A 24,083-nucleotide genomic window follows, 5' to 3' on the forward strand; every position below is an offset into this window, starting at 1 on the left:
TAAATACAACAACAAACAAATATACTGGTTAAATGCAGATAAAAATACAGTTTAAATACACAGGAGGTACTTCATACTAAAGTTCAAATAACCAAGTGTATAATAAGCATAGGTGATAAGCTAGAAATAAGGGTTTGATGTTTTGAAATGTTATTGAATAATATTGCTACATACATGCATAAATACGTATGATCTGAGTGTCTTCTTATAACATACATTTAACTGTTGTTGTTTTGGATTATTTTCTTACTCAAAGTTTTAGTAAAGACCGTGTGGTCTATAATTAATTTGGAATGCATATGTATTTTTTTTCTTTCAAGGTGTGTGGCTTTAAACTTATTATCAAAACAGTTCGTGGAATTTACGTCATACTTATGACGTCATATTATCATAAACACGTCTATCACAACTGAGGTATGAAAGTAGAGCTGTAGTTAGTGGATCGTTGTCATTTGGCTAAACTCTTTTATTGGGTGAGTTTTCTACTGTTTAACTGATCGAATCTAACACTGACGATGAGACAATTTCTTATTGTAAAAAAATTTAAAACTATACAATTTGACTAATTTAACAAGATACAACATGCTGTTTTCCGGGACAATATATTCAACACATGTTCATGTACCAAGTTAGTGTTCGTGTGTCGTATGAATAGATATCGTTGAGGGACTATAATGTACCACAAAAAAATAAAAAGGAGCATTTTTTTATCTCGTTAAATCTATGTTACCACACCACATCTAGCGTAATACTAATTTTTTACGGGTTAACTTTATTATACGAAATATTTTTCTAAATTTGCGTTTATTTTGAGTAATATGTTACTTTAATGGAAAAACTAACCACTATCCTCAAACGTTTTCATTCGATTAAATAGAAAGGAATAATACTACTAAAATTTACACACATTTAGATGGTTATTTCATTTTTAGATCTAAAAGATTCATCTTTATCATTAATGCCCATTATTATGTTCTTAAATGTTGTCAGAAATTATTATGCTAGACTATTATCATTACCGCTTTCTTATTTTCGTTATTGAAGGTTAAATCTTAGTTAAATTTTACTATTTTCGATCATATTTGCAAAATAAATATTCAAATTTGAAGACAAAATTTTTAACTATCTTTTTTTAAATTTCTGACAGTGAATATCATTTTTATTGAAAAATAGCTTTTGTATAGAACAAACGTAAACGATAAAAATACCTATACACCCATTTTTTATGGCACAGTAAATAACCAATACTAAACGATCTTATCGATTATTATTATTATGTTTATACACGTGTTCTTATATTGTTCTGATATAGCTGTTACATCAACTGTTCTATTGACTGCATTAATAGATATAGTTAACTTGACGAGGCTTTAAACCAAATATCTATTAGTCGTATTTAACAATCTTTTAAGAAACTGCTGTTTTATGTATGCAAACTATGTTTCAATTTTAGCAAATTTTAAGTCTGCCCCAGCCATTACAAGTAATGAACATTGAAACGTGTTATTATCTCATAATTGTGCAATCATTTTGTAAGTTAGCACAAAAAAAGGAAAGAAAAGAAAAGCAAACACATTATATTTAACCAGTTTGAATAAAACTGTATGATCCACTTCTGCCATTACTTCATAATGCAAGTAAGTAGTCTCAGAGCGATATTACTTGATACATTGTGCTGTTATAGGAAATAATTTCCCTGATAACTTTCAATATTGTGAAAGCCATTTTGAGTTTTTATTTGTCGTTTCTCTGGTTGTGTGGTATGACTTGTTGTTTCAGATCAACATGACTAGTAAACAACTTCAGGCAAAAGAATAAGACATAAATGGCGCCATCAATCTTGATGAAAAAAAGAAGTTTCTCGTTAACCGCAGAAATGACACGGAGTTTAACCAAAAAAACTGGTAAGTGCGGCTGAAAATGCAGTAAATTTAGAGATACCAGCATTTTTCGAACTAGAATTGACCCGTATCAGAGGACAAAAGAAAAAATGTGCATGATACAAAGGAGATGACAATGACTTACTCAAGATACAAATGAACATTCAAAGTAAGCTTTTACTTCGCTGTTCTTTACATAGCAATACAATCGGTTCAAGAAAGATTCAATCTGATTGAACAAATAAGTTTGGTTTCCTCTATGATGTTCACATATTGTAGAATAAACCTAGCAATAAAGTTGTGAAACATTGTCTTGAGAAAGCTTTGCAACATTGAGACTCCGAAGATTGATGCAGTTGATCTAAGCAGTGAACTGAAATCTTTTTCTATGCGAGTTGCGAGGTGTGCATTGCAACAGGATTTACTAAACATAATATTGAAAAATAATCTAACATATAGTGTATCCAGCACTTTCATAGCCCTGCGATTCATCTTGACACTCTCTCAGTTTTTGTGGCTTGTGGCGAGCGAAGCTTCACAAAGCTCACGCTCATAAAAAAATATCTGCGAATACCCATGCCACATGAACTACTTGTTGCACTAGCTTCTCTGTCGAATGGACATGAAATATTTGGAGACATTGCGTAACTCTGCGAATCCTCTTGGCACTTCCAGTTCTTGTGGCTTGTTGCGAGCGAAGTGATACGCTGTTAATTGAGAAAAATCGTGACAATCGGAAATAATTTATCCATATTCGCTTAAACACAACACACATTTCATGCGGCGAATATGCGATTAGTGTGCCAAAAAAAACAATTTAAAACTTTTTTCAGGAACCACGGGAATGGCAATATGTGTTTTCAACATGTTTAATGCTAGTATAAAATGTAAAGACTATTCAAAACATTATAGATTGTTAGGAAACATATAATGATTTTTTCAAAAATAAGCAAATCTGTGAACACGTTCCTTAAAGAAACGACTGCAGCGGATTGTTACAAAACGTTCCCTCCTGATCGTGTTTTTGGAGTTCCAGATTCTAGTCATTCATCCTCACAAACAGGGTTTCATATAGAAAAGTAAAGTTTCCTCTATACATTTTGAACAATATGTATAGTTATATCATGTAATTTGCAGAGGAATTAAACAAAGAGGGGCTAGACATATACTAAAATATGAAAGACGAGCTCGTTGGCGAATATGCAGATGACGTCATTAACGCGGAACTCCTTGCGCTAGAGATCAAGACGGATTCAGAATCCGAAGATGATTTAAACAGGCCCATGGCGCGCCTCGTGAGGTCATGCCGGTAACGTCGTCAACGTCGGTGTACAAAGAAGTCCTCCAAATGCAGTCTGTAATTGATCGATTCAATTTCATGACCACGTTCAATCCGTTACGTGGCCACTATGAGGTATTGTTAAAGAACTTTTACTTTGTTGTTTGTTTGTATTGTTTTTGCCAGCATTTGTGTACAATATTTATTATATCGAGAGGTGTAAAATATGAAAAATGAAAATGAGTATACTTAATAAAGATCAAAATTTAGTATTTTGTTCACATATTTTGTGGTACGAAAAAAAAACGCAAGTAGATTACAATGTTAAATGGTTCTTTCTACTATATCTTTCTCATACATCGAAAAAGTGCATTATGTTTCTCTCACAATTCAACACATTACTGATCTTCATCTGTCTCCATCACTAACCGGATAGGAGGAACTATCTATGCGACTCAGAGGGCTCACCAATTGTCACTTTGACACCATGTTATTATGACAACAACGCCAACGGCCTTTATGGCAGGGCCTTGAGTTGCTACAGAGACAATGCAAATAGGTCTATCGTTACGATTAGATCTATAGTGCTTATGCTATAAAACACTATAGAACTTACCTAAGCAAGTTGCTTGGGGTAATTTCCATCGTCTACAGTGTGTAGAAGCGCAGAAATACTCTCCGCAAGATATAAAGGAACGTTCTGTCAAGAGGGTTGTTTACTGCACATACTTTCGTCATGATTACGCCATTCGCGCGTTCTTCGGTAAAGAGGGCAATAGGGCAAAACGGTCGGGATGGTCCACTGACAGTCCGGTCAATTTTACCATATTCCTCCCCATTTTATAGCCCTCCTCTTCACCCCACCAAGACAGTCTGCCACACCCCTATACCACGTTCCAAGACAACACAATATGATCTCATACTTACAGAAACATTCCTGACTAGTTTTTTCCTTTGCATTAACCACTCACCATGTGACCTTTGTATTTTATTTATTTATCACCATGTGACCTTTGTATTTTATTTATTTATTTTTAAGCCCAGAGCACTCATTTGATAATTTGACCAACCGTTTCCTTAAGCATAGACCACATTACTGAATCCTGACACATTCTATTATCGACGCCCCTTGGCCAGTGCTTAACAGACATCCGACCGCCTCAATCACTAGTTAAAGGGCGCGCGCAAACGCGTCGACCTCATATGGTTCGATCCCCAACTCGCCAACAGACTATTTCCAGTATCCGACCCCTACAGGTTATAGAGACGCCTGCCGTTCTCAGCAGTAGTGCGCAATATCTCCCTGAGGGTATCCTTTCGGATCTGGGCCACCGTATTTGCAACTTCACCCACGTACGCCGGAGTATTGTCTTTCTTACTTCGGACTCGCAAGTAAGGAGAATCGGTCTCAACTAGGAGTCGGTCGGCCGGAATCCCTCGCACAGCTGACTTTTGCACCTCATCAAAACGCGCAGCCTGACCTGAGATGCTAAAGTAGCAACGAGGAAATGCAGTGGACCAACTCAGAACCTGATCGAGGGTTCCCGTGAAGCAGTGGAGGTGTATCCGCTGAGTCGGACTTACGTTCCTCTGCATGAGTCGGAGATCAAGGGCACTTGCCTCACAAGAGTACGTGTCCTGCCCCCGAATATGCAAAATAACTGGTCGCCTAAGGCAAGCCAGCTCCAACAGCCCTACAAACATCTCCTCCTGCCTACCCCACTCTCTTTCAGGCACGGTTCTGTCTAAACCGATCTCTCCAAGCGCTACCACCCCATCCTTCCTCAACTCTCTCTCCACCTGTCCTACCACCCCTTTAACGTCCCTTAGAGGCGCCTTAGGATGTACCCCGACAGCCGACCCGAAACCAGTGACACTGGGATATTCCCTTGGGTAGTTGGGTGGATAGCAGAAAACTGCAACTCCCCCATTTACCCGCACTGGTACCTCAGGCATTGGCCCCACGGTATGCCCCACCAACGCCTCAATAGAACCAACCTTGGTCGTCTTACAACTGCGGTCCAAGTGAAAGTGGCTGTCGAACGCGGTGAGTTCAGCATTCCTAACCGAAATCCACTCTTGAACCACAGGTGCAATTTCAAAGTCATCACCCAATTCACGCTCATTCCCTAGAGACCCGGGCTCTGGAACCGACTCTGCCACTTGAGCCAACGCCATCACCTGGGCCCCTTTTGCTACACAATTGACTGGCTCGGGTCTCTGAATCAAATCCATCTCTGGACTCGACACAGTCGCCTGAGCCTCCATGACCACACTCCGATCTGATCCGGCTCCTTGCACCAACTCAGTTGCCTGAGTCGACCCAGTAGCCTGGGCCGCCACACAACAATCTGGTCCGGATCTCTGCATCAACTCAGTTGCCTGAGTCGACCCAGTCACCTGGACCACGCCGCGCCGCCTGCCAAACATTTGGGCAAGGAAATCTTCTCTTACCTCTTGGCTGCATAGCTTCAGCAACGCGGCCAACACTCTCCAGTGGAAGAGGAGCGCTCGCCAGTTTACCCGTGCAACGTGGAATATAGGGGGAATGTAAAACATAAACCCGCGAAAGACCCTTTATAACCAGACCTGGTCCTTGTCGTTCAGGCAGGACTGCTCCGAAATTGACAACCTCTGGCGGCCCACGAAAAGCCTAGCCTCATCAAAGCTCTGGAGACCCAGACTATTGATGACGCATATTACCCCTCTAAACCGCACATGGTCCTTTTCCGGATTCTCCCATGCCTCCCTACGAAACACAGGCGGAAAATGCCGGGCCTCAACATGGTGTCTTATCGATCTTGCCCTTAATCCACACACGGGACAACCCTGGGTCTTTTTCCTCTTAAAACCCACATCATCCTGCTGGGACCGGGATCTATCCCTGGTCCCAACCCCTCCATTAAACTCTGCCCCTCTATCAAGAGGCCTGAACCGTCTCTCACACCGGTCCATACCTCTTATCATCCTACCTTGAAATGACATTGCCCCTGCGGGCTCTGCCACTTCATCTATAGGCCGTGCAATACCGGGTTCCCCCACAATTTCCTGGTCAAGGTTAGCCGCCAAAGGAGCATCAACCTCCATGTCTTCCTCATCAGAGATGATTATGACCCCTTCTTCGGGGCCAACCTTGCACGCAGCCTCCACCAACCTCACTGGCGACACAAGGAAGTCCAGTACTGATTGCTGCGAGGCCATGAAGGCCTCCCCTTCAGGCTCGGCCTTGACCTCCACCAACCTCACTGGCGACTCAGGGACAACCAGCGATGTCGAATCGGAGACAAATGCCTCCTCCTCAGGCTCGACCTTCACCCTCCCACACTCCGACCCTACTGGCAACACAAGTGAGTCCAGCGAGGAAGGATTGGGCACGAGTGACTCTACCCCAGGTTCAACCTTGACCCCCTCCGATCCCAACTGCGCTGGCAACGCAGGGAAGTCCAGCGCTGTCAGGATCGGAGCCGGCTTTGGTCTCGATCTGGGCAACTCTACAGTACCCCGGGGCCTCCCGCTCAGTGAAGCCCCAGGGGTCCTCCGTAGTTTTTCAGGACCGGCCAACACCCTCTTACTGAACGAATCACTAAGAATTTGATGGCCGTACTTCCTGACCTCGGATACAAACCCTACGCGCCCTCTCCTCCTGGCCAAACTTACTTGGCCTTCCACCGCCCTTTCTACCCTACCATGGTCCAAGGGCAACATCGTCCCCAGCTCAATGACGAGGTCCCGCCCCGAACTCCAAAGCGTACCCCGACCGCTGGCCTCCTCGACCTCAATAAATATGTCACGTCCATCCATGCGACAAACCACACGTGGCGTTCTGCAAAACACCACAGATTTATAATATAATGTGCCTGAGCTTCACAAGCTACCGGCATATAGATAAGTATAGACCTTACCTGTCCTACAACTTAGACATGTATACAGATCTATTTCTTCACCCTGTTCCTCCGTGACTCCCACACACTTTCCGTGGAACCACTCCTCACACACATCGCAAGCAATCATAAAGGAACCATCATCAATCCCCCTACACATACAGTATACTTGCTCATCTTGCACATCTTTCGCAAGACCGCAACTCTCTCGCTCTCGAACCACCCAGGTAGGAAGGTTGTTCAATTTACAACTTTTTAATCGGTCATGATTCACATAAACCCTCTTTCCTCGTAATCGGACCTGGTAAAGGAAATCGGTGAATTTTTTCACTACAACCCCCGGCCCAGTACATTGTAGCGACAACTTCTTAGCTTTGCCTTTCTTTCCCGACACATTAAGCACATACACCATGTCACCAACCCGGTAGGAGTTTTGACATAACCTCACATCATTATCCCGCTTCATGTGAGCCTGATATCCGCTTAAACACTTGCGAGCGGTTTCATGGACTGACACCATACTTTGTTCTAGATTGTGGACATACTCAGTCACAGGCTGTGCCTCATGAGATGGTAATGGGTAAACCAACTCAGCAGGAGTATAAACCTCTCTCCCTAGCATCATACGGTTAGCGGTGAAACCAGTACTCCTACACACTGATGAACGCATTGCCGCCGCGATTTGCGGTAGATTTTCGTCCCAAGTATTTTCTTGGGAACCTACATAGCAACGGACTGCATCCATGAGTGTGCGATTGTACCTTTCCACCTGACCATTGGTGCTTGGTCGATAGGCAGTTGTTCGCGTCTTATGAATGTGCAATAATTTACACATTTGCGTGAACAGAATGCTCTCAAAGTTGGTACCCCGATCAGTCATTATTTCCATAGGTACCCCATACCTTCAAAACACTTGATTTACCACTGCCTCTGCAGTAACCTCAGCGGTCTGCGAAGGCAACGGTATACATTCTACCCATTTAGTGAACTGATCCACCACCATCATCACATACCGATTTCCCCTTTTCGTTAAGGGCAAAGGACCTAGAAAGTCAATGTGCACCCTCTCCATTGGGAGTCCAGAATGAAACTTTATCATCTCGCCCTTAGCCTTACGGTAAGGTTTTTTGCTTACAGAGCAACGCGGGCAACTGGATACGTACTTGATTATGTCCTTTGACATGCGGTACCAGAAATACTTGGCCTTAACCCTTTCAATAGTACGCTGTTCGCCCTGATGTCCTGACAAAGGAATATCATGGTTCAGCACCAGGATCTCTTGGCGCAATTCCCGTGGAACCAATAACTGCTGACGATCTGACTTTGGGTCGATTCGCCAAAGCAGATCCGCCTCCAATTTAAAACATTGGCGATTAATCCAATAAAACTTGGAGGCTGCGTTTGCTAGAAACAACTCTCCATCAGGAGCCTCGGTACCATGCAATAACCACTTCCGGATAAACCGGAAGTCGTTATCCGCCCACTGATGTTCTTTAAGTAGAGCGTCCCGGTCCATGAATTGGGCGGCTCTATCAGTACTCTCGACACCACAGTCTTCTCCGGTTCTTACCTCCTGGATTATGACCGGTGCTAGAGAAACAACGTTATCCACCTGGCGAATAAACCCACCCCATTGTTCTTCTGCCCTAGTACATTTCGGACAACCACCACATGGCAAAACCTCAAGGGTTACACCATGCTCATAATGGTCTCCTCCATCAACCAGCAATCGTGACAATGCATCAGCATTTGCATGTTTCTTGCCAGCACGGTGGACTATGTCCATATCATACTTGCTCAACTCCTCCATCCAGCGAGCTATATGCCCTTGTGGCTCCTTTAAATTCAATAACCAAGTAAGGCTACTGTGGTCCGTGCGAACCGTGAAACGTTTGCCCAGCAAGTAGTGGCGGAACTGTCTAGTAAACCTCAATACCGCTAGCAATTCTTTCCGCGTGGTACAATACCGCCTCTGTTCTTTAGTCAGCGCATATGACCCATAACAAACAACCCTAGGAGACCCTGCCTGTATTTGACTGAGAACCGCACCAATTGCTTTATCAGAAGCATCGGTGTCAAGGACAAAAGGGTCATTCCGATTAGGAAGTCCTAAAACCGGGGCGGACATTAGGGCCTCCTTCAAATCAAGGAAGGTCGTATCTTGGTCATCCCCCACTGATAGTCTTTAACTATTTCATAAAGCGCCCTCGACCGTCCGGCATAATCCGATATGAACATTCGGTGGTAATTTACCAATCCCAAGAAACGTTCTACATCTTTAGAGCAGGTTGGCACTGGCCAGTCTACCACCACCCTAACGTCATTTGAGGACAACCCCAAACCCTCTGGTCCTACAGTACGCCCCAAGAACTCCACCTTATGCAGAAACAGCTCACACTTCGCGGGTTTTAATTTCAGTTGGTATTGGCGTAATCTGACAAATACCCCCCGTATTGTAAGCATATGTTCAGCGAATGTCTTGTTCATAGCAAGGGTGTCGTCAAGAAAGGCTAGAACACTGTTCCAGTTCAAACCCTGCAGTACTAAGCCTACAACCCGAGAAAATGTCGCCGGTGAACTACATAGACCGAATGCCATCCGGACAAACTCAAATAGCCCATACTTAGTTGTGAAAGCAGTTTTCTTTCTGTCTGACTCCTTGACCTTAATCTGCCAATAAGCAAAATTAGCATCCAGCTTTGAAAACCACTTCTGGCCAGCTAACATGTCTTCAATCAGGGGCAAAGGATACACGTCCTTCACCGTGACTGAGTTCAACCCCCTGTTATCTACACACCACCTCACGGACCCATCACGCTTTCTAACTAACACAGGCGCGGAGCACCATTCTGAGTTAGACGGCTGGATCAACCCCGCCTCTAACATCTTTTTAAGATGGTTCTTTTCCTCCGTTACAAAGGCGACAGGGGTCCTACGCATTTTCTGCCTAATGGGTTTGGCTTCCCCCGTGTCTATGCAATGCTCAACAGCAGTAAAATTGCCAAGATCATACTCGTTTTTAGCGAATACATCCTCAAACTCACGTAAGAACCCAGCCGACTGCACCTGTTCTTCATCGTTAAAGTTTAATTTCGAACGTTCATGAAGGTCCTAGAGATGGTCTGGCACCGTGATATCTTTATCACATTTTGCCGCCTCTCGTACCACCTTTACTGAGGTCAGTTCCTCGGGCAATGGTCTCACTAAACGTACCTCTTCTGTTCTGCCTTTCCAACCAATTTCCCTTGCTTCAGCCTTACATGGTGACCCGACATGTTCACCATTGGTAGCCGTAGCACAGCCTCACTAACATGGACCGACATAGGCACTATCACATCACCACACTCAGCCTCCACTGCAAAGGTGCCGATTGGTTTTCCTAAAGAGCTCTTTACCATGGCCACCGAGTTAGGTGGTATGACAACAGTTCGAGCGACAGTCACATTTGCCTCTCTTGCCTCCACTAACTCTCCTTCTTGAGCCATGGGAACTACCTGGCCATTTAAACACATGGTGGCCCCTACGATATCGATAGTGACTCCATGCTTTTTCAAGAAATCCAGCCCGAGCAACATGCAATCTTGAATAGGGGCTACATAAACCCTTTCTTGAAAAACCATATCACCCAGTTGGATGGTTACTGGTCCCACAATGGAACCATTCATCTGCAGGCCTCTCCCTGCAGTCTTCATGTACACATGTTCCAACACCGGAACCTCTTCCGACAACTGAGCCACTACCCGGTCCGAAACCAAGGTAACCTCAGCCGCCGTACCTACTACAGCCTGTACTGCAAGGCCGTTCAGCCTCACTTTAACCCGGAACATCGAATCAGACCTTATCTGTCTGAGTATGACCGGTGGGCCCCTATCATTGTGGATCAGGTCTGGACCCTCTACACTGACCCCTTGCCGTTTAAATCGGCAAATGACACCTTCCTACCTTCTCTAGGGGTATCACCGACTTTATCACTTGCCTGTTTGGGACAATCTCTGGCCATGTGACCAAGCTCGTTACAACGGTAACAGCGGTCACCCCTAGCCGGGGACGGTGTCCTGCTCCTAAGTTTAGGACAGTCCCTTTTGAAATGCCCTGCCTCGTTGCAATTAAAACATTGGCGTCTGGCTGGGGATGGAGATTGACTTCTGGTGGGTCTTGCCAACAGTTGGTCAAATTTACCCATCAGGATGTCCATTTTCTCCTCCAACTTGACCACCCTTTCAACCAGTCTATTCTGAGAGGCCACCTTCACCTCAGCAACCTCTACCTGCCCCTCACATTCCACTTTTCGCACCAACTTTGGTCTTCCATACATTAACCCGTGAGTATGGATAGCCCATTTAAGTTTGTCAATTGCCTGTTCTATTGACACAGGCCCCTGATTTATAACTTGTTCCCCAGCCTCTCTCTCCTTAGCTCCCATGCAGAATTTCAAAATCGCTTCCTGCACCATATACTCTTCTGGCAAACCCCTAAAGGCTTTGCCAGCAAGGGTCAAAACCCTGTCCGCCCAGTCATCCACAGACTCCTCCTCTCCCTGTCGCGCACCCGAAAAGGTTACCCTTGCCGTTTCCGGCAATTCCCGGTAACCAAACCTCCTCTCGAGCTTGTCAACTACCTCTATGTAGCCCAGCTCCACCTTCCTGTCCATCACTAAGGCATAGTACTCACTTGCCTTATCGGTGAGACAGAGACACAAGAAATCCCGCTTCTCAAAGTCATCCCATTCGAAAATACCCGCGTATTTTTCAAATTTGGTCAGGAAAGCATGCCAGCTTCCCCGGCCATCATAGACCAGTGCTTTAGGTAAGGACTGGATTCTAGATTTCTGTTGACCTAGAAGCATAGCTCTCTGGCCAACAGGTGTTGCAACCGTGTTATTGGTAGCACCACGCACCGCATGTGTAGCATGTCGCGAAACACAACGTGGGGTTGCTACGCTCCTGCACACCTGCGGTGTAGGTACCACCTGTGGCGCGGCAACATACCCTGACTGTACAGGCGAGGTCATATATATAAAGAAGTGAAACTCCAGCTGATATATGTCATATGTGGTTGGTCTACAGGGTCAATTAATTGACCCTGAGATCCAACCAACATATATTGCAGCTGACCCGCTTGTGATACCGGCACATGTGTCATGATCTGATATTGACCAGGCTGTGCCCCATGCCCCATGGCATAAAACTGAACAGGGTACGTCCCATGTGCCTGGGGCATTTGAGCCATAGCCTGGTATGAACCAGACTGCACACTATGGTTCATCGGAATATATTGTGTCGAAGTCACAGACCTATACTGTACAGGTTGTTCTAATGACCTCTGCTGACACCCTATTGCCGCACTGGGCTGAGTTGCGGCCTGGTAGTGAACAGACTTAGGCTCCATTGGCATTGGCGATGGTGTCACAGTCAGATATTGTACAGACTGTTCCACTGACCTCTGATTAAACCCTACCTCCGTCCTTTCCTGTATCACTTTTGACCTTGCCCCCTGATCCCCCTTCTTAGCATCAGATGAATTGATATATGATGCAGGAGGTCCACTGAGGGACGCACTATCAATCGCTGCCGTCACCCTCTCTATTACTCCCAAACCCAAATTGGTGTCCGGCACAACGACTAGCTCACTAGCTGCCTCTAACCCCTCACCTTCATCCTCACCCGCATTCACAATTTCCAACTCATGTACGGTCCCTGACTCAGATTTGCTGAATCTTATCATATTCCACATTTGACTTGATGGTCGTATATACGGGAGTTTGGCCAAAGCATCAGGTGTAATGCTACCGTGAAATTCCCGGTACGATACAATTGATTGGGCCACCCTGGCGCCGATACCCGGAACCGTTTGTAGTTCCGTTACCGGCGCCGTGTCAATATCCACTAGTTGAACACGATTCATTTTTTTTGATTTATGTAATTAAAATAATGTGTGAAAGAAATAGCGGACAAATATTGCAACGCCGATTTTAATTTTACGGGTAAACAGCACACACAATGCACGTATATTATAATGAAATATAGGTCACACAAATTGAAATGTGCAAGCAGACAAAAACAATCACGGGAACACATTCAAATACCCCGTAAACTTGAAATGACATTGCATTTGAAAAACACACAAACACAATGATGGCATACAATTTAATAATCAAAGCACGAATTTCAATAAAAGTAACAAGTATTGAATCTCACATGTAGTGAAATTATGTTTCAATTATACCCAACAAGAAAAGCAAAAAATTCACAAGTTATTAATTTATAACTTGTAAAAATGTGATTTAATCACAAATCAATGCATAATAATTTCTAATGATAAAATATCTGTACGAGTATATCAATACTCAAGAAAAATGTAAGAAATTCACCAGTTATTACCTTATAACTAGTGAAATTGTATTTGAGTCACAAATCAATGTTTCTAATGTTTGCTGATAAAATATCTATTTGAGTATATAGATACACCCAAAGAGAACAAGTCAGAAATTCACCAGTTATTACTCGATCACTATAGTGAAATTGTGATAAAATAACATATCAAATTTTACTGATATCTATTTGAGTATATAAATACACCCAAAGAGAAAAAGTTAGAAATTCACCAATTAATACTTGATAAATAGTGAATTGTTTTCACTACAATACAGTTACACAAACAAATTCAATGAAACAATCAAATTCAATACGAAGAACACTCAAATCCATCATCACTTATAGCGGAATTATTAATGATGAAAATGTGAAACTATCAGAATTAAATTGAGTAGTAGAAATACTCTACTGAAACGGTATGCTGATTACCTAAAAATGTGGCTATTCGCCTGACGAGACAATAGACAAAACAATCACAATTCAAATGTACAGCCAGCTTAATATTGATGGCTTATATGGAGCCGAAACAAGTTACAGATGCGACAGAGCAATGTAAATAAACACTGCTCTAAATATAAACGTGTGATGATTTAAATAGAATTCACAATTCAACACATTAAACATAAACAACCTAAAAATAGACGTCACAGATCAGCTGTTAAACGGTTCAGCGAACCGCAATATGACGTAAATAGTTAAACCTAAAATTTAGGCAATAAGCTGAAAAAAAACCGACGAAATCGGTTTAGTTTAATGAAAAGTACTTTAAGTATATTAAAGAAATATTTTATTCACTAAAAGTGAACAAAACAACGATAGGAAACTTAAATTTAAATGAAACTTTATTTATTTTCAAGATGGCCGACTTTGAACGCTGACGGTTAAAAATAGCCGATTGTTTATACGTGAAAATACTGCAAGTTTGGTGCTCGCAGCGCCAATTATAGTGCTTATGCTATAAAACACTATAGAACTTACCTAAGCAAGTTGCTTGGATTAGATTCCATCGTCTACAGTGTGTACAAGCGCAGAAATACTCTCCGCAAGATATAAAGGAACGTTCTGTCAAGAGGGTTGTTTACTGCACACACTTTCGTCATGATTACGTCATTCGTGCGTTCTTCGGTAGAGAGGGCAATAGGGCAAAACGGTCGGGATGGTCCACTGACAGTCCGGTCAATTTTACCATAGATCTAAGTCATATATTCCCGAGTCAAGAAATGACACGCCGTCGCGTCTTGACAACGACGAGTCAAGCTGCTTGGGCTCAAACTATTCAGATACGAGCTGCACTGATTAAGAGACGATATCCACTGGTTCAGATACGACCTCCCTGATTTATAGTCGAGCACAAATGAAAGTGCGGAGGAGGAGGTTTCTGTGAACCATTGCCATGGCTCGTTTTATGGTCTCTGGGGTCACATAGTGAGAAGAAGTATTTATCTTTTGGAGGAAAATCCATTCTCTTGCAGAAACTTAGACAGCAGCATATCTTAAACTCTGAATTCGTGTCCCTCAACGTCTTCTATCTCGCTCTGTTTTCCGATGACGGTAATTTTTCTCCTGAAGCCAATGACCGAGTATAAAATAAACGTGCATCCCATGCTGACACTCAGGTGAATGAATCCCATTCTTTTACTGAAGACAAATATAATAAAGCGGCAAAAATTGAGTGTTCCAAAAAGGATGCTGATGAGACTGCCGTTGACAACAGCCTTTTATGGTGCAAAACAGATACAGAAGAGGTTAAAACTGTGCGAGTCATCGAAAACGCGAGGTATGTGCACATAATTTATACAGAAGTAACACAAAATGCAACAGCTACAGTTGAAAGTTATCCTACAACAGCAATTATTCAACGTTCAGTAAAAGCAAACGTTTAAGACGCGTTGTCGGATGTTCGTGTAGAAGAAGTGAAACGTCAAAGGTCAAAACTATTAAAGCTGAGTATACAGTCAAACTGAGACATTGTAAATAGGTCGATCGTTACGATTCGATCTAAGTCAAATATTCCCGAGTCTAGAAATAACACGCAGTCGCGATTTGACAGCGACGAGTCAAGCTGCTCGGGTGTTAAATATTCAGATACGAGCTGCACTGATTCAGAGACGACATCCACTGGTTCATATACGAGCTCCACGGATTCATAGACGAGCACAAATGAAAGTGCGGAGGGGAAGGTCTCTGTAAACCCTTGCCTTGTTTCGTATTATGGTCCTTGGAGTCATAGAGTGCGAAGAAGTATTATCAATTTCCTTGCAGAATCTTAGACAGCAGCATATCTTCAACACTATATTCAATTAGCCTCTCAACGTCTTCTATCTCCCTCTGTTTTTCCGATGACAGTAATTCTTCTCCTGAAGCCAAAGACCAAGTAAAAAATAAAAGTTCATCCAATGATGACACTCAGGTGAATAAATTTCATTCTCTTACTGAAGATAAAGCGGCAAACATTGAGTGTTCAAAAAAAGATATGTATGAGACTGCCGTTGACAACAGCTGTGCCTGGTTTTGGTGCAAAACAGATAGAGAAGAGGTAAAACTATGCAAATCGTCGAAAACTCGAATTCTGGGCACATAATGAAGACAGAAGCAACAAAAGATGCAACAGCTGCAGTTGAAAGTTATCCTTCAACAGCAAGTATTCAAGTTCCAGTAAAAGCAAATGTTGAAGACGAGTTGTCGGGTGTTCCTGTAGAAGGGAAACGCCAAAGGTAAACAGACTTCAAATTGTTCAGAAAATTTATTAGAAGAAAATCAAAAATGTTAAATGCACGATATTAATCTCGTTTAGTAAACTTATATTTTGTTTTGGTAGTTTTCGTGCTTTAAAGCAGAGCGTATGGTTATGGTGTTCTATTGGCTGGAAGATTTCCAACGAGATGTAGGGAGCGGAATGGGCAGTTGAACGTTCGAGAACAGATCCTTTAACTTTTTTTTTCTCTATAGTTTAAAAAGAATGGAAATAAAAGTCAGTTTGACTTTTATAAAGAACATTGGGCTACGTTAACCTGTGTGAAAAGGCTATTCAATAGCAACTCTTATACCGACTTATTTTGTGGTTGTGTTTGTTTGGCTAAAAGTATTCATAAGGGTATAGTTGCTTGTTCACAACGCAATAAAATATAATGCATCGCGGTTTGTTTGAGGTGTTCGGTGATTTTCTGGATTTTCGTTATGCGTTTAGGAGAAGATAACCAGTGTATTTCACAGAGTTGCATGATTATATAAACGTAAAACCACATGGCTTTACTCTACGGACTGCATTAATAACAAAGTTAGATTGATGACTCACCCGCCGTCCCGTTTTACAAATGCATTGCTTTATTCTTTAGTTATTTGTTTTGTTTTTATAGTATTGATGAAATTACCTTGTCATAATAAATATATTTGGTACTATTCTTTCGAGTTCACAGTTCTGCCTCTTTAAAAATATTATTTTTCATTACCGGTGACGTCATAGTGTCATCGCTTCTTAATTACGTCATCTGATCTACTTTAACTTTCTCAGCTAAATGCATAGATCATCGGGTTTATATATCGTTAAAGTTCATTAATATTTTCTCTCTGATGGGCCTTTCTCGATCGGTTTATTGTTAAGCTTCGTTTTATTTATTTTGAATAATAAACGCGTGTATATATCACGCAGCTATTATCGTTGCTAGTACAATTTTCGCTTTGATAAATTATCGCCTCAGTCTATATCTCAACAGCAATAGATTTGCAAATGTAGTTCGGCATTATAAGTGTATTTAACATGCCAATTCTTTTAAATACCATTTAAAGCATAAAAAGCTGTTAAAGCGTGTGGAAGTTAACAATATGTAATAGCGAACTCGCAGAGCCGCCGCAGGCGGCTCGAAAAGCTCGTATTACGTTAACACTTGTATTTGACTGTAGATCTACAGGTTATTGTTTTGAAGTTTGGTATCTGCGCGCGCAATATCCAAACTGGATATCCGCAATATCCGAAAGCGGAATCGGAAATGTTCGAAGTAAATAACCGGCGTCTCCTGATGGATCATAATGCTACAATCGATAAAAATGATCAAATTTACGGCTTTTAAATATTCTAAAATTCTTCTCTGTATTTATTGTGACTATATTTCGAACAACGCATCAGCATTCTTCGTGTAAAAGATTTGTCTTCATTCCGGGAGTTCCCCGTTCGATGACGTCATCACCAGATTTATCCAAGTAACGAATGACGTCACCGTTTTTGTGTACATAGCAAGTGTCCAACACCGACGACTATTCGCATGTTTTATTTAAAATGATGACAAAACAAGTAAGTGCTATTATTTATTGGACGATTGCCATTGAGGAACAAACGCACGATTGGTTCGGCATGTACTCGGGTACCAAACTTTTCAAAACAACAACCTGCACCGTCAAATACTCGATTTCATGATCATTTCATATAGTTTATTTATTTTTCTTTCAGTGTCTAAGTCATGCATCACATTTAAATTTAAAGGTGGTAAATCACATTTGAGTATCATTTCAACATGACCAAACTTTATTATCTCATCAAAAATTATATATCAGTGGTTATATTCTAGATATCTATTCTCTTCTATTGAAAAAAAATACAAGAATTTAGCTTAACTTTTATGCCTCACAAAATGGCATGATTCAAACAAATATAGCTACCTTTGACAATATCTCAAAATGAGGGAGATAGTGTCCTAATTGACATCTGAGCTAATCTTTCTGGTAAAGAACATTCTAAATTAATTATTTGATAATTTAATACTACAAATAGTGCAATGTTTATAGATACTATAAAATGTGATTGATTCTAGCAAACAAACGATGTGATCAAATGTGATTAACCATATTTAAAACATCAATTCAAATAAGATATAAATATTTTTGAGGTGGGTGACGTGACAGTCGCTACCTTTAGTACGGTGGGTGACAGACGTGATAGTCGCTACCATGAGTACGGTGGGTGACGTGACAGTCGCTAACCAAAATGACTTTTAAACAGTAGTTAGGAATATACATGTGGCAGGCTTGATTTTGGAGTTTTAGTACTTTGATTGAGTTGTTTCCCTTAGACCATACTTGTGTTTAACCAGGTGTATTACTTGACCTTAGGTCACTTCCTTTTCCCACCAAATGAAAGGCTTTTCATTGGTCTACGGGGCAGTTGAAAAGAAGTCTTGACTTGGTCAACATGTTGAGATGGTTGTTGATATTTTAAACTTAGATGTGTGTTTTTAAATGGATGGAATATTAGATTTAGGTTAGTATAAGTTACTTATGATTCTCCATAAGTTCAGTTGACCTTATAAAGTACTTTTGGTCATTTAACCTTGTATTGTTCGGCTTTTCAATTGTTGTAAAGATGAGAGCTTTCAGTAATGTTTATGTTCATAAATAACAGATTAATTACATAATATCTATTTCATTCTTTATGTGCACTCTGGAACAAAGTACTTATTTGCAGACTACTTGCACCGAGAGATTGGGGTTTTTGACAGAGTGTTGGTGAGCTAATGTTTAGAGTCTGAGTGTCATTCAAGTCCACAACTGAGTAAGCTATAGCTCTGTATTAGGATATACATGTATATTTGTGTAATCTGTATATATGTAAGTTTACATATGATCTAAGGTACATGTGTCTAAAGTACAGTTTTGTACATGTGTCTAATAACATAAAAGAGCCACTACACACAAGATAATGTTTTAACCTGCAGATCTACTGTTATTATTATATGTGATATGTAATGTAAGTACTAAATGTTATATATATGATATTATGATATATTTGGATATGTGACTGATATACATTACATGAGATTTAGTATTGTTAATATATATTTTCAGATGAGTATAAATACACTTATGAAAAGATCTTGAGCGGCTCGTTTGTTACACCTATGGTCAAGAACAGAACCTACCCCTTTATCTATTCCGGATTACTATTCCTTTAATCACACGGAACTTTCCTAGTATTCCGACATAGTAACATACAAATTAATTTAATCCTAGTATTTTGGTACTTAAAAAATACTTACAAGTGTAAAATTATCAAGGTGTTATATCAATGGTATTAAATAACATTTTTTGTGGGTGACATAATTATCACTGACCTACCTTGCATTTATTCCTCAATTATGGTAATTTGAAATTACTTTGACTTTAAATGCTCAAAAAGGAAAATAAAACAAATATGCTGCCTGGCCCTTGTGAAATCTAAATACTGTATGCAACATGGAGAAATCATTGCTGATGCCAGTGACGATAATGTGCACCTGAGAATTATAATTGAGAAGGTAGCAACAGTTGGCTGTTCTAAATTTTAACATTGTATGTTCTAGTTGATTGTTTAGTGTTTTAAGGAGGTAATGCCAATGACATACATACTAGATTAATATACATGTCCTTGGTATTAAGTAACCGTATATACCAATCTTTGTTTGCTGCACAATTTGTTTACAGTTTCATGTGTTACGCAACTTTTACCTTCGATATATCTTCTCTTCAGGTATTCATAATTATCTAAGTATAGGTCACTTTATATTTTAGATAATTACTTATAAAATATTAGAGTTATTTAGTCACAAGTATTGTTCTGTTGCTCTTATCCGCAGTTGGTATTCGAACCATTATATATTTTACCAGATTTGTGCAAAATAAGGTGATTTTATCTCACCTATACACAGTCGGCAAATTAGCACCATTTTTACAAACAGAAGCTTTTGTGGGCTTTTGAAACATTACCTTATGTGAGCTTTTGAACTGACAATATACTGTTCTAAATCATAATAAAATATCAATTAAATGTAATTCTTTGTAAAATTTTCCTAAGCAAGGTAATTATGCTATTATACAGCATTGCAGTTTACCTATATAATTTTCAAAGGTCAGATAGCGTAATTGGTAGAGCAACCCAGGCCAATATCATATGATCAATATCATCAGATGGCTCATGGGTGGATTCGGGTTCAAATCCCGATCTGACCTTCGTAGGTAAACCTGTGGTTGCAAGGCTGGTAACTGATAGTGTGACAATCTGTTTTGGGCGGGGTTTTGGGCTAAAAGTTCTGTTCATCAGGTCACATGAAACATTTTTATATGTCCCGTTTATTGTTTAATTGCTGATTAACATAATAATCAAAAGTTCATTTCCTTATTTTTTTATACCGGTGCCTATATTATTACCAGCTTTTACGAAATCCACGTTCTTCTGTAAGGAAATGCCTATAATAATTTTATTTAAATATATTCTTTATTAAAGTTATTTGTTAGTTTCTTCTATTAAACATTAATCGAGCTCGCTTTGAGGCTTTGCCTTATTTCATACTATCGTAAGTCAACACATGATCAAAACAATTGCATGATTAATAAATATTATGAGCCCAACATTTTTGGATTGACCCTGGTTCCATTAACATGACACTTCTGATGACGTCATACGTGTCGTAGTCGCCTGTTTTTCGTGACGTTTCCATTATTATTATGTCATTGAACAACGGTGAGTTTATTAATTATTTTCTATATTGTATGATATGTTCAGGAGTTAGAAAGAATTTGATGGCAATTTTATAAATGCAGAAGTCCAACCTAGTACTATGATCGATAACTTCTTTCTTCCATTCATTCACGAATACACAATGAGGGAACGGCGTTTTGAATTAGCATTTGTTATTAAAATAACAGAGATGCAGTGTTTTTGTAAGGACATGCGTTTGTATTGGTTCACCAAGGTTTACTTGTCCTAACTCGATCTAATTTAATTGAAATCGAATTAGATACCTTTCTCTTTAAATCTGTTGACAATATTTCAAGAGTAGTTTTACATTACGTCTACACAGTATTGTAGTCAAATAGTGCTAATTAAACACTAATGCCTTACAAACATTCCTTTACATATTTTCCCATTATTGATTTAAGATATTAATCAGGTTTATTAATTTAAAGATTAAGCTTGATTAATATTTGCTTTATTTCGTTGTTAGCATTAAGTGTTTCGACTTCAAAAGAATTTGGAGGATATTTGTTGATTTCAGTGAAAAATAGTAGAGTCGTTTCATGGATGGTAATATAAAAGAAATGTGCATGATAATTGTGCGATTGATTTATAAAATGTTCAAACTTACGGAGTATGGATTTTACGTCATTATTATGACGTCATACGATCATAAACAAGTCGATCAGAACTAAGGTATGAAAGAAAAGCAAGTTCCTGAATCGTGTCACTTGACTACACTCATTCATTGAGTTAGTTTTCTACTGTTTGACTGATCGAATTAAACACTGAAGATCAGACAGTTACTTATTGTTAAAAAGATTTAAAACTAGACTCAACAACATTGGCGAAAAGCCTTAGTGAAAAGATCAAACCTTATCAGGTTTTCATCCACTGCCAGGGATTCTCCATTCATGACCGAATTGGCATGCAATACATGTACATTGTCATCCTTGTCAGATCATATTTCATAATAATGCTGCTGTTCAACAAATGGATATCAAATGCAAATGAAAGTATTAAATTAATTTTTATTAGCAATTTTTTTAAACTTGGTTAACCTTTAATTCAATGGTTATGTGAACTTTCTATGCAAAATAATTATATTTTTGCATTATGAAAATAATGCAATAGGAAAACCCAAAACCATTTAATTAAGTTATCAAAGGAACCATCATTTGATTATGCAAACCAACACACAATGTATCAACATATTTTTTATTATTTTTAACATGCATATAAATTCCATTTCATTATAGTTTCAGAATGATGAATAATACGCTGTCAATTGATAAAAAATCGTTACAAATAATATATCCATATTCGCTTAAACTCATAACACACATTTCATGTGGTGAGTATGCGACTAGTGTAACAAAAAACAACAATTTAAAACTTCTTTCTGTGCCATATCGGATAGCAAAAGCCTAAGACCTGAGTATCTACCGCAACTTTGAACTAGATTTTTGGGAAGAAGAACGCAGAGAATTGAAAATTTAGTCCCCCGAGTGCAGAAAACGATTTTCTCTTGGTGACAAATGTCAGGTGATTTTGGAAGGTGCTCACTATCATGGACATAAACAGGAGATAAAACCAAGTTTATGCACACATAAAGTTTTTTTATGTCATAGTGATAATTGTTCTTGTTTAGTAGAATTTATCTTCAATACCGTTGTTTACATTTTAAATTAGTGCAGTGTAACCTTACACACTAAGGCATCAGCCAATCATTGTATAATTCAAAGTCATGTGATCTGTTAATCCAATCAGAATGCGTCTGAATTCTTTTCAGTAATATTTTGCTCTACGGTGGATTTTAAGATCATAGTTCATGCACATGGTTTAGGGGAAACAAAGAAACCCACGCGCAATTAAGTGACGTCACCGCGTGGTCAAACATGGCTGCGCCCAGCGCTCTAAAAGTACAGCTGTTTGGTCTTTCGTTTGTGAGACACCTTAAGGATTTCATCCGGAATGACACCACTCTACGTTTTGACTTAAATCTACTTGGACACCCTTAAGTGCAATACTCTGGATTCTCCGGTGCTCGCGTCGACACACTACACGTTCATTTAACCGTTATTGCTGACTTCGAACCGGAAATTGTTGTGCTGATTATTGACACTAACGACATTTATGACTCGTCGTGTTCAATAATCTCTGTGGCAAATAAAATTAAAGACCTTGTGAGAACACTTTTATTTGGATTGAATGTCCGTTATGTAATTGTGTTGCAATGTTTACACCGCAGCGCAACCCAAGTCTCTTTAAAATACCCATTTGACACAATGCGGTTCAATAACAGGGTGGACAGTCTAAATCTCCTACTTTCTGAACGGATAAGATTGGTGTCAGACCGAGCTTGCCTGTGGCGTTTAAAAGGTTTTTGGGCAATTTCTTCCAAAGAAAAAAACTTTGAAAAAAGATGGATGCCACCTATCCAGCAGGGGTCAACATCCAGGGTTGCCACTTAACTTGAAAAGTCAGGGAAATTTGATTTTTTTTCAAGGTCAGTGAAAAGTCAGGGAATATAAAAAAATGGTCAGTGAAAAATGAAATTTCAGAAAAGTCAGTGCAAAGTCAGGGAAAAATAAAATTTTGGGTCGATGCATAAGATATTTAGTGGCTATGGCAGTCTTCAGGTATCATGTGTTTTAGTAGATTCAACAGTATATTTTTTATTTGATTTTTTAAAATATTTCTATGTACATAAAACATTTACATGTGAACAGCATGTTCAAAAATGTAAACTTATCTATTTTTTTATCTTTTATTATTTTGTTGTATCCTTGAATGCTGAAAGGCTTTGCAACCCTTACCGCCAGAACTGTTTGATACTATATTTTATGCTTTGCAGGATCATTGGAGATGACAGCATGAGAGAGCTATTCTAACTTGGCTTATTTATTGTCCCCTACCGGTGAAACCGGAGGGGACTTGTGGTTTGTGCTCGCATGCCCGTTGCCAGGGTTTTGAAAAGGGGGGTGCGAATTTTTGCCATCGACGATTGTTATTGAGCAACGAAGTGGCGAAGGAGGTATGTGCGGGAGTGGATGTATGTAGTATGTAGTATGCGCGCACACACTTTGTTTACATATGCAACGACAAATTTGTAGAATGTAAACAATTAGAACAGTATAAAATGTCATTATTTATAGGAATCTTGTAATCTTGATAAAATTGGTGTGT

The 24,083-nt window shown here is 40.0% G+C and overlaps 1 protein-coding gene across 1 annotated transcript in view; it reads left to right on the forward strand.

The window, feature by feature from the left end:
* Nucleotides 1–24,083, forward strand: part of LOC127832453 (pituitary homeobox 1-like) — a 173,171-nt gene that overhangs the window by 114,459 nt on the left and 34,629 nt on the right. The window lies entirely within an intron of this gene.

This window comes from Dreissena polymorpha, chromosome 5 (assembly GCF_020536995.1).
Source record: "Dreissena polymorpha isolate Duluth1 chromosome 5, UMN_Dpol_1.0, whole genome shotgun sequence".
Taxonomy (NCBI): domain Eukaryota; kingdom Metazoa; phylum Mollusca; class Bivalvia; order Myida; family Dreissenidae; genus Dreissena; species Dreissena polymorpha.